The 12070-nt window shown below is 42.3% G+C and overlaps 1 long non-coding RNA gene across 1 annotated transcript; it reads right to left on the bottom strand.

Annotated features, from left to right (window-relative positions):
• Positions 1 to 4664: 4664 nt before the first annotated feature.
• Positions 4665 to 11581, bottom strand: LOC121009349. Its single transcript, XR_005780742.1, has 3 exons — positions 11439 to 11581; positions 7067 to 7068; positions 4665 to 4678 (listed from the first exon to the last, which is right to left on the bottom strand). It is a non-coding gene; the product is annotated as an uncharacterized LOC121009349 (long non-coding RNA).
• Between the last annotated feature and the right edge of the window lie 489 nt (positions 11582 to 12070).

The raw sequence follows: 12070 nt of genomic DNA, 5'->3' as shown, positions 1-12070 counted from the left end.
TTAGCACATGGAGGGGCCACGTTGGACCCCATAGCGGTCCCCCTCTTTTGGCAGTAATATGTGTCCCCAAACAAAAATAAATTTTTGTCAATATAATACTCAGTAGTTCAAGACAGAACTTTTGTTGTATGTCCTGTAAATTGGAGTGGGTATGTAGTAGTCTTGCTGTTGCTTGTAACCCCTTTTCATGTTCAATGGATGTATATAGACTATTTACGTCAAGGGTCATTAATGTACAGCTGGGTGCCTTGTCAAGTTGTTGTAATTTTATGAGGAAATCAGTGGTGTCTAACAGGAATGACTTGGATGATTTAATTAAGGGCGTGAGAATCTTCTCCATGTAAATTGCAAGGGGGAAAAAAACTGAGTGTGTAGATGCTACTATTGGACGTCCAGGAGGGTTATTAAGTCTCTTGTGTACTTTGGGTAATATGTAAAAAGCCGGTGTAATGGGATCTTGTTTGGTGAGGAATGTGGCTGTTTTGGAATCAATGATGGCATGGCATGTATAAGTCATTAATGTGTTGGATATTAGTCCCTGTATTTGTTTAGTAGGATCATTAGGTAAAATCTCGTAAGTTTCCGCGTCCGCCAGTTGTCGTCTGATCTCTCCAAGGAATTCTGCTTTGTCCATTACTACCAAAGCTCCACCTTTATTGGCCGTTTTGAAAATAGGGGTTAACTGATAATTGTAGTACATGATAGGCGGCTACCTCATTAGTAACGTTTAACTGTATAAGTGGTGGTCGCTAAAAAGTAACTTTTATTAAATTATTTTAAAAAGAACTCTTTTTAAATTATTTTAAAAAGAAGTTCTCAATACACAGACAAACAAATACGTACACCTGGGTGGCACCCACTATACTGGAGCGTATGTAGCTGGCCTAACCCAGGGTGCAATAATTAATCACCAAATAGGGCAGACTCGTGACCAGAACCCTAGGGAGGACAGACTTATTGTGGTACGAGAGCCTCCATCCACCCCTCTTGATCAATAGTCCGGTCACTCGCAATAGTCTGTATTCCCCACTGGGGCTAAGTAAGGCTACCTAACTGTGTCTACTGTTAGACTAAAAAGCTTTCCCCTCCATGTTTCAGGGACAGCAGTCTACAAGTGGCTTGACGCGTTTCTCTGGTGACCATGTCTGTCACCGATTCATCAGGAGCGCTTTAAGACACACATACACAAACAAACTGTGCTGACACGCTCTGGTGCATAGCGTGCAGCACTCTGTAGAGAGTCAAGGGCCATCTTTTCCTACACAGATAAATTATTGGTGTGTTTAAACTCACCTCATGCGTTTTCTATCAGGATGTTCTGTATTGTATGCTAAGAGAGGGAGATATAGGTCTCGATTGTTTGTTTATTCCGCAGGGGCATGAAGGCGCTAAGGTTTGTGTATGACAAACCCAAAGACTCTTGGCTGGGGGTGTCTGATTTCACTTGCAACAAAGTCGAAGATCAAGTTAACCATTCAAGAACCGCTGGGTTGCTAGGCAAGGCACGACCGCTAGCTGACACTGGGAGCTCAGACCTCTCGAAGTGACCGATGCTGCCACGACCCCTTACTCTGCTGCGACCTGTGCCTGCGCCAGAAACATTTAGGCCTGTGCCCCTCCCCTGTACAGGGATTGTCACTTATCTCTCTGATATACTGCTATGTCAAATAAGTAAATAAAAAGGAAATAAATACATGCCAAAAAGGGCTTTAATTTTCTCACTTCACCATACAAAGGCTAATAAGCTCTTTTCCTTTTTCCCCACTAATACAAGCCAAAAAAAGGCTTTAGAACATATAACTGCGGTCTTAAACGGCAAATAAATTGTTTTTTTGCCACTAATACACGCCAAAAAGGGCTGTAATTTTCTAACTTACACACACACAACGGCTAACAAGCCCTTTTTCTTTTTCCCACTAATACACGCCAAAAAAAAGGCTTTAGAACATATAACTGCGGCCGTGAACGGCAAATAATGTTATTTTTGCCACTAATACACGCCAAAAAGGGCTTTAATATTCTCGCTTCACCACACAACGGCTAATAACCCCTGCCCCCCATTAATACACACCAAAAAAGGCTTTAGAACATATACCTCAAAGAAAAATCCAGCTTTAACTGTATATAATGTCAACTAGTTGTGTCAGAGATATAAATCCAAAATCCAGCAGAAAACAACCCATTAAAATTAAATTATACTTTATTATTACTATATTAATATAGATATCCCAAAATAACAAAGGTGACGGTAAATGATGTCACGTATATTTGATATGCTTCAATTGATGAGGGAAAATTTTCAGGTGGAAAATAGGGAATTCTTACCCTAGAAAACCCTATCCTACTCCTCAGCCCAGGGATGGCCCCTGATGGTGGGGACTCCCTGTCCTCTTGCCTGGGCTATTAGGCTCTGAATTTCCCTATCGGGTTATATACCTTAATTTCACCCATAATTACCCATGGGAGGATCCTAGTGCACAGGGTGGGTATTACTACCCATGCGTGGATCCCAGTATCCAACGGGTATTACTACCTCAACGAGTTTCCCCCATAAACAGGTTCCTCAGGGGGTCAATACAGTGGGTGAGTCACTACTCAAACTGCATTTATAAAACCACAAAGATATCAATAGATAAAAGAGGATAATCAAGATATTCAAGGGGTGGTGTATTTGAACAAAAGTGAAACTGGTAGATAAAATCTAGTTTCACAGATGGCTATTGCACTCAGAGGGTAACCAGAATGACAGTCCCATCAAAAACGTCCAGTCGATGAGCAGGGAGTAGAGTCTGAAAGAGACAGAAAGATTCCTGAAGGTCAGCTAGCACACTGATATTTAAGTCCAAAAACCAGCAATATGACTTACAGATATGTTGCTAGAACCTAAAGTGATCCTTCCTCTTGGTGGTAGGTACACATCTCGCCAGACAGTATACTTCTTCTTTACTACTGGTATCAGCACTCCTCCCATTCGGCACAGGTGGTTTTAACCCCCTTAGGGACTTAGGGCGTACCGATACGCCCTGTTTTCCGAGTCCTTAAGGACTCGGGGCGTACCGGTACGTCCTAACTTTAAACAGACATTGCGGCGTGGCGGGGGTTAATAGGAACAGGATGCCCGCTGAAATCATTCCCATGCGGCTGTAGGGGGGACCCGATGGCATGGAAGGCAGCGCGATGTCTAAGGAAGGCATCGCGCTGCCTTCCTGTGACGTGCCTGTGAGATCCAGCCCCCTGGGGGGGGCCGCCCACTGTGCACATTAATCCTGGCTGATCGATCGCTGCTGCTCTCACATCTGATGAGAGATTTCCTAAAGTGGGACAAAAAATAAAGTGAAAAAAAAAGTTGAAAAAATAAAGTTTTCCCCCCCAAAAATTCAAAGTTTTAAGTAAAAATTAACAAAAACGTCATTTTCCCCAAATAAAGTAAAAAAAAAAATTGGTAATAAATAGGGGGAAAAAAAAGTATATATATTAGGTATCGCCACGTCCGTATCGACCGGCTCTATAAACATATCACATGACCTAACCCCTCAGATGAACACCGTAAAAAAAACCTAAAAAAACTGTGCTAAATAAATAATTTTTTATCAACTTACGTCACAAAAAGTACAACAGCAAGCGATCAATGCGTTTGCCCACCAAAATAGTACCAATCTGACCGTCACCTCATCCTGCAAAAAATAAGCCCCTACATGAGACAATCGCCCAAAAAATAAAAAAACTATGGCTCTCAGAATATGGAGACACTAAAACATGATTATTTTTTTTTTCAAAAATGATATTATTGTGTTAAACTTACATAAATAAAAAAAGTATATATATTAGGTATCGCCGCATCCGTATCGTCCGTATTTATAAAAATATCACATGACCTAACCACTCAGATGAACACCGTAAAAAAAAACTGTGCTAAATAAACCATTTTTTGTCACCTTACATCACAAAAAGTGTAATAGCAAGCGATCAAAAAGTCACATGCACCCCAAAATAGTGCCAATAAAACTATCATCTCATCCCGCAAAAAATCATACCGTACCCAAGGTAATCGCCCAAAAACTGAAATAATTATGGCTCTCAGACTATGGAAACACTAAAACATGATTTTTTTGCTTCAAAAATGAAATCATTGTGTAAAACTTACATAAATAAAAAAAAGTATACATATTAGGTATCGCCGCATCCGTGACAACATGGTCTATAAAAATATCACATGATCTAACCTGTCAGATGAATGTTGTAAATAACAAAAAATAAAAACGGTGCCAAAACAGCTATTTCTTGTTATCTTGCCTCACAAAAAGTGTAATATAGAGCAGCCAAAAATCATATATACCCTAAACTAGTACCCACAATACTGCCACCCTATACCATAGTTTCTAAAATGGGGCCACTTTTTTTTGGAGTTTCTACACTAGGGGTGCATCAGGGGGGCTTCAAATGGGACATGGTGTCAAAAAAAACAGTCCAGCAAAATCTGCCTTCCAAAAACCGTATGGCATTCCTTTCCTTCTGCGCTCTGCCGTGTGCCTGTACAGCTGTTTACGACCACATATGGGGTGTTTCTGTAAACTACAGAATCAGGGACATAAATATTGAGTTTGGTTTGGCTGTTAACCCTTGCTTTGTTACTGGGAAAAATGGATTAAAATGGAAAATTTGCCAAAAAATTTAAATTCTGAAATGTCATCTCCATTTGCCAATAACTCTTGTGGAACACCTAAAGGGTTAACGACGTTTGTAAAATCTGTTTTGAATACCTTGAGGGGAGTAGTTTCTTAGATGGGGTCACTTTTATGGAGTTTCTACTCTAGGGTTGCATCAGGGGGGCTTCAAATGGGACATGGTGTAAAAAAAAACAGTCCAGCAAAATCTGCCTTCCAAAAACCGTATGGCATTCCTTTCCTTCTGCGCCCTGCTGTGTGCCCGTACAGCGGTTTACGACCACATATGTTTTTTTTCTGTAAACTACAGAATCAGGGTCATAAATATTGAGTTTCGTTTGGCTGTTAACCCTTGCTTTGTAAAAGTAAAAAAAAATCTTAAAATGGAAAATCTGCCAAAAAAGTGAAATTTTGAAATTGTATCTCTATTTCCCATTAATTTTTGTGGAACACCTAAAGGGTTAACAACGTTTGTAAAATCAGTTTTGAATACCTTGAGGGGTGTAGTTTCTTAGATGGGGTCACTTGTATGGAGTTTCTACTCTAGGTTTGCATCAGGGGGGCTTCAAATGGGACATGGTGTCAAAAAAAACTGTCCAGCAAAACCTGCCTTCCAAAAACCATATGGCATTCCTTTCCTTCTGCGCCCTGCCGTGTGCCCGTACAGCGGTTTACGACCACATATGGGGTGTTTCTGTAAACTACAGAATCAGGGCCATAAATATTGAGTTTGGTTTGGCTGTTAACCCTTGCTTTGTAACCGGAAAAAAATTATTAAAATGGAAAATCTGCCAAAAAAGTGAAATTTTGAAATTGTATCTCTATTTTCCATTAATTCTTGTGGAACACCTAAAGGGTTAACGACGTTTGTAAAATCAGTTTTGAATACCTTGAGGGGTGTAGTTTATAGAATGGTGTCATTTTTTGGTGGTTTCTATTATGTAAGCCTCACAAAGTAACTTTAGACCTGAACTGGTCCCTAACAATTGGGTTTTTGAAAATTTCAGAAAAATTTCAAGATTTGCTTCTAAACGTCTAAGCCTTGTAACATCCCCAAAAAATAAAATATAATTCCCAAAATTATCCAAACATGAAGTAGACATATGGGGAATGTAAAGTAATAACTATTTATTTTTTTTACTTCATTTTACCAGTGTCATGAAGTACAATATGTGACGAAAAAACAATCTCAGAATGGCCTGGATAAGTCAAAGCATTTTAAAGTTATCAGCAGTTAAAGTGACACTGGTCAGATTTGCAAAAAATGGCCAAGTCCTTAAGGTGAAATAGGGCTGAGTCCTTAAGGGGTTAATCACAGAAATCTGCATATAAGTGGTCATTGACCTGTAGCTCCTGAGAGCAATGGACATGTTGTGTTAGACAACTGTTCACATGGTGCAGTACTGCGTGGTGGCCTTTGTTTTTGTGGTGCTGTGCTGGTGGGTTGGTGGGATCCAGTGCCATGGGTGGCATTGTCAGACAGCAGGGTGGCTGGTTGACTCCTGGGTCCGGCCGCTTACTAGGGCAGTGCCGCTTTGTCATCGCATTGTGCTGCGCCTTTCTGTCAGAGTAGGTCCCACTCAAAGAGGCGACCTTGGCGTGGTGAGTGGGCTTATGCCTTTTGATCAAAATGTACACTAATGCCTCTTGTACAGCATGTAGAATGGGGGGCTGTACACATTTTAATATGGTGCTGAGAAGCGAGTTTAATTAGATCAAAGCATAGCATTGTGGACAGGGGCGTAGCTATAGGCTCATGGGCCCTGGTTCAATTTGGGTCCCCCCTTCCCCACAGCAGAAGTATATGCCAATCGTCCACCAGCAAGGCAGCTGGCACTGGGATCTCCATGTTATTGGTCAGTTAATACATCAGGGACCCCCTGGCATGGGGCCTGGGCATAGCTAAGTGCAAACTGGGTGATCCATAGGCAGGACCGGGTGGCTGCCCTCATCCACCAGCCCGTCCCTAGGAAATCTCTCATCAGATGTGAGAGCAGCAGCGATCGATCAGCCAGGAATAATGTGCACAGTGGGAGGCCCCCCCTTAGGCAAGTGACAAACTGCCCCCCCCCCCTCAGTCTTAGGCAAGTGACAAACTCATCTCTGCTACATCTACAATGAGCAACTACAACAAATGTAATGCCAAACTGCAGTTCCTCTATGTGATGCCTTGGATAGCTTCCACTGGACTCACAGGCTGTGTGGGTCCAGTGGAAGCTATCCAAGGCATCACAAGGAACTGCAGTTTGGCATTACATTTGTTGTAGTTGCTCATTGTAGATGTAGCAGAGATGAGTTTGTCACTTGCCTAAGAATGAGGGGGGGGCAGTTTGTCACTTGCCTAAGGGGGGGCCTCCCACTGTGCACATTAATCCTGGCTGATCGATCGCTGCTGCTCTCACATCTGATGAGAGATTTCCTAGGGACGGGCTGGTTGATGTAGCAGAGATGAGTTTGTCACTTGCCTAAGATTGAGGGGGGGGAAGTTTGTCACTTGCCTAAGGGGGGCCTCCCAGGCTGTGCACATTAATCCTGGCTGATCGATCGCTGCCTGCTGCAGTCACATGATGCATGATGAGAATACTGAGATTTCCTAAAGGGTGTATTGACTGGTCTGGTCTGGGCTTATTATCACGATCTCACCGGCGCTCCCACCAGGCGGGTCAGAGCCCGGATTCACTCAGGACAGACACAGAGTCGCAGTCACTCACTCACTGGACCGACCGGACCAGGACCTCGGTTGGTCGGACGCTCACCTCAGTAAGTCAGTCAGGTCAGTCAGTGTGTCTCGCAGTCGCAGTCACACTCGCAGGATAGGAGAGGAGTCAGTGAGTCACTCTCCTCTTCTGACCTCAACTGAATCCGCTCCCCCGGCCCCTCCTCACTTCGCCTGCCCAGCTGCCCTGCACAGTGCGCGTCACGCAGGGCCTCTCCTCTCGGCCTCCGCTCCGCCCCCTGTAAATCTTATTTTAGTTATCAGCTGCGGCTGCGTTCTCCTGGCTTGAGGGGGCCCTGTGGGCCCCCCTGACTTAGGGGCCCGGTCGCAATTGCGACCGCTGCGACCCCTATAGCTACGCCACTGATTGTGGATGTGTGATCCAGTTCTGTTTTTCTCCCCCTGATGATACTTCATGAACAGGTTACCCTATTGCCACAATATTTGTGGGTACATTGATACATATACTCAAAAGGAAACCCAAAACTAACCCTTTTTATAGTCAAATTTTCCCGCCGCTAAGGGTGCCGATACCCCTCCCTTTCTGGCCACCTGATGCGTTTCCCTTTTCACCTATTATGGGTGGAACGCATTGGCCGTCAGAAAAGATTAGCTTTGCACACTCTGCGCAACAGCAACACTGGGAGGGAGGAGGCTCCCCCTACTATGATCCCCATACCCTGATACATTGATCCGGGCAGCGGCATCAGCTGCAACCGGTGCCGCAATGTCAGAATGCCACCCCAACTTCCGGCAGGTGAAACGCACACACCGGAAGTAGGGCAGTCCACTGGTAGGTGGAACACAAATGCGCTCCACCGGATCTGATACGCCGGAAGTGGAAAAATCACGTGCCGCCAGCAGGTGGGGAAACAGTCCCTCAAACAAGTTACAATGATGAGCCCCTATAACATTGGTATTAAGATAAATCAGGGCTAGTGGTGTATGTTGGTAGGAAATACTTATTATGTGCAGTGGGACCTAAGACGAAAATAGGGGGACATATCATGTAGATGTCACAGGCTGTGAGGGATCTTATAATTCACATGATCACCATAGACCATCAGTCGTTGAAAAAATATAAAACAATAGTGGGGAATGATATTATCCTCCAGTGATAACTACAAAGATTTGGATGCTTCTCGCATCACAGGCACGGTTGGGGAACTAAATGTCACAGAGTAATGCCATTTATTACAGATGGGACAGACCTATCGACTAGCTTTTAATAGGTAGAAGGGACTCGCTAGGGAAATTCAGGGCCTGATATCCCAGGAACGAGGACAGGGAGTCCCCACCATCAGGGGCCATCCCTAGGCTGAGGAATAGCATAGAGTTTTCTAGGGTAAGAATTCCCTATTTTCCACCTGATAATTTTCCCTCATCAATTGAAGCATATCAAATATACGTGACATCATTTACCGTCACCTTTGTTATTTTGGGATATCTATATTAAAATAGTAATAATAAAGTATAATTTATTTTTAATGGGTTGTTTTCTGCTGGATTTTGGCTTTAGAACATATAACTGCGGCCGTGAACGGCAAATAATATATATTTCTTTGCCACTAATACACACCAAAAAGGGATGTAATTTTCTCACTTCACCACACAATGGCTATTAAGCCCCTTTTTTTTTACCCCTACTAATACGCGCAAAAAAGGGGTTTAATTTTCTCACTTCACCACACAATGGCTTATAAGCCCTTTTTCTTATTCCCCACTAATACACGCTAAAAAAAAGGCTTTAGAACATATAACTGCAGTCGTGAACAACAAATAATGTTTTTTTTGCCACTAATACACGCCAAAAAGGGCTTTAATTTTCTCACTTCACCACACAATGGCTAATAAGCCCTTTTTCTTTTTCCCTACTAATACATGCCAAAAAAAGTCATTAGAACATATAACTGCGGCCGTGAATGGCAAATAGTATATTTTTTTGGCCACCAATACACGCCAAAAAGGGCTTTAATTTTCTCACTTCACCACACAATGGCTAATAAGCCCTTTTTCTTTTTTCCCCACTAATACACGACAAAAAAAGGCTTTAGAACATATAACTGCAAATAATATTTATTTTTGCCACTAATACACGCCAAAAAGGGCTGTAATTGTCTCACTTCAACACGCCGGCTAATAAGCCCCCTTTTTTCCCCCCACTAATACACAACAAAAAAAGGCTTTAGAAGATATATATAACTGCACCGCACAAGGGCTAATAAGACCCCAATAACAAGAACGGTTTGCTGGAATTACAGAGGTATTGCAAACCTGAAATGAGCATCAGTATAATGGCAATTTGGATCCGCAGTCAGTGCAGCAAGGTGTAATATGATTGCTCCTATTACCCAGGCTGTAAACACCCCTATTGAACCCTGTTCTCCTTCAATACTGGGGAATAATTCCTCCCCAATTTTTCCCTACACTTCTAATGCTCTTTCCCTGAACTTCTATTGAGCAAAATATAAGTTTTCAAGTCTTTCCTAGCACTTTCCCTAGCGCCTGCTAATGTCTCTTCCTGCACCAAGTACACTGGAAAATGGCTGAATCCAAGATAGCTGAGGCTATTTGTAGGGTTGTGACATCACAGGGCTGGCTGATTATTGGCTGCATGCATGGCATTGTGGGTGATCCCTCATTCCCAGAGTTCCTTGCTTCATGCCAGACTCTTCACACATAGTACAGGTTCAATGCTGATGCAGGAAGCTATCTCCTGTGTCAAAAACAAGCAGGAAGAAGACCTGCCAGTATCGGGGCTGACAGTCAGATATATATATATATCCATAAGTCTACTCATTTTGCATTTGACACACAGAAAATCTGCATTTATTATTCTTGCTGGAAATGGGATGTTCACACAGCAGATGAAATGCACAAAAAAATCTGAGGGGAATCCATGCTGATTGATTCAGTGCCTTCTGCTCAGTTCCATACTATAGGTGCACAATGCCAAAATCACTATACATATTGCCTTTTTGTGTCAGACCTCGCAGAAATGGATCTTTACCCCCTGAGAAGAATGGTACCCCAATTTGATTTGTGTCTGTTTCGGCCTATCGATTTGATTAGTGTCTGAATGAAGTTGACCTGAATCGAAAGTACTCTAATTGTCTGAAAATCTCTCTCTCTTGAATCACACAAAATTCAAGTTCATTAGAATCCGAACTTTTTGGAAAATTAAGGGGAATTTTCTAAATATTAGAATAGATTTTCTCATTTCTACTCCCCACTTTGGGATGTGGAAGCAGTCAGGCAGACACAGCTGTAACCTAAATTAGGCAGTCTTTACTTGACTCACATAGTGCAACAAGCTTATAGCTACAAAACTTTTTGACAATCTTCATGAATGCAGACTTCATCGTCTAAAAATGATTCCCATTATGGTTTTTTGATGTACTGTAGTTTTGGAGGCTAAAATAAGGAGTGGATCATAAAAAGAGAGAAAATCTAAAGCACAAATACAACTTCTCATCTTTTTTTTTTCAATTCACTCCTGGTTTTGTCTTCCAAAACGGCATCAGGAAACCTGATGTGTGGCAGTATCCTTATGATAATTTCCGCCAAAGACTTATATTTATAACCTATTATTTTTCTTTAATGGGAATAAGTAATTATCTCTAGAATACCAGAACTTTCGTGTTGTTTCCATGTAAACTTGGACTGGTCCCTTCTGATATACTCTGTGAATAGCTAAAGCTAGAACGAGGCTCTAGAGATCTACAAAATAATTTAAGACTTATTTCCCTAGCTAGAATATCTGTGTCTTCATCATCACATTCACGGATCTCAGTGAACTGTCTGAAAACATAAGAAGAACAAAGCAGGAAAAGTAATAAAAGGTGTCCGGAAATTCAGATGCTCCTACAGTCATCAGCAATAACTGTTACAAGTCTCTTTAATCACTCTTGTCAGGCAAAAGGCATTGTGACTACGTCCCTCTACAATTAATTTTTTTCTACCCAGTGACATATCTAATGCACCTGCAAGAAATTAATAGAAAAAAAATTCATAGAAAGAATATTTCTCATGCAAAAAACATTTCTCATATAAAGAACATAATACAGTGATACCTCGGTTCACGAACGCTTCTGTTCACGAACAACTCGGTTCACGAACAGAAAAGTTCATAAAAATATGCTCCGGTTCACGAACTCCGCCTCGGTTCACGAACAGGAGCCGCGGCCATTTTAATGCTATTTCCAGGCTGTCACATGGTCGTCACTTCCTGTAGGAAGATCGTGGAGAGAAGAAGAGACACAGAAAGAAGTACTGTGAGTACTCTGCAAACATTGGTGTGCTTTTTAGCACATACAGTACTATACAGTTCACTGGACACCCAATATGGCTCCCAAGAAGCATAGTGGAAAGAAGAAAGTGCGGAGCAGCAATGAAGGTGATAAGAACAGCAATGCAGGTGACAATGTGCAAAGTGGAAATGCAAGTGACAATGTGCAAAGTGGAAATGCAAGTGACAATGTGCAAAGTGGAAATGCAAGTGACAATGTGCAAAGTAGAAATGCAGGTGACAAGAATGTGCAGCGCAAGCATGGTGGCAAAAAGAAAGTGCAGAGCAGCAATGAAGGTGACAAGAACAGCAATGCAAGTGACAATGTGCAAAGTGGAAATGCAAGTGACAATGTGCAAAGTGGAAATGCAGGTGACAAGAATGTGCAGCGCAAGCATGGTG

Source organism: Bufo bufo, chromosome 8, assembly GCF_905171765.1.
Source record: "Bufo bufo chromosome 8, aBufBuf1.1, whole genome shotgun sequence".
Taxonomy (NCBI): Eukaryota; Metazoa; Chordata; class Amphibia; order Anura; family Bufonidae; genus Bufo; species Bufo bufo.
This window is presented reverse-complemented; position numbering and strand designations above follow the sequence as displayed.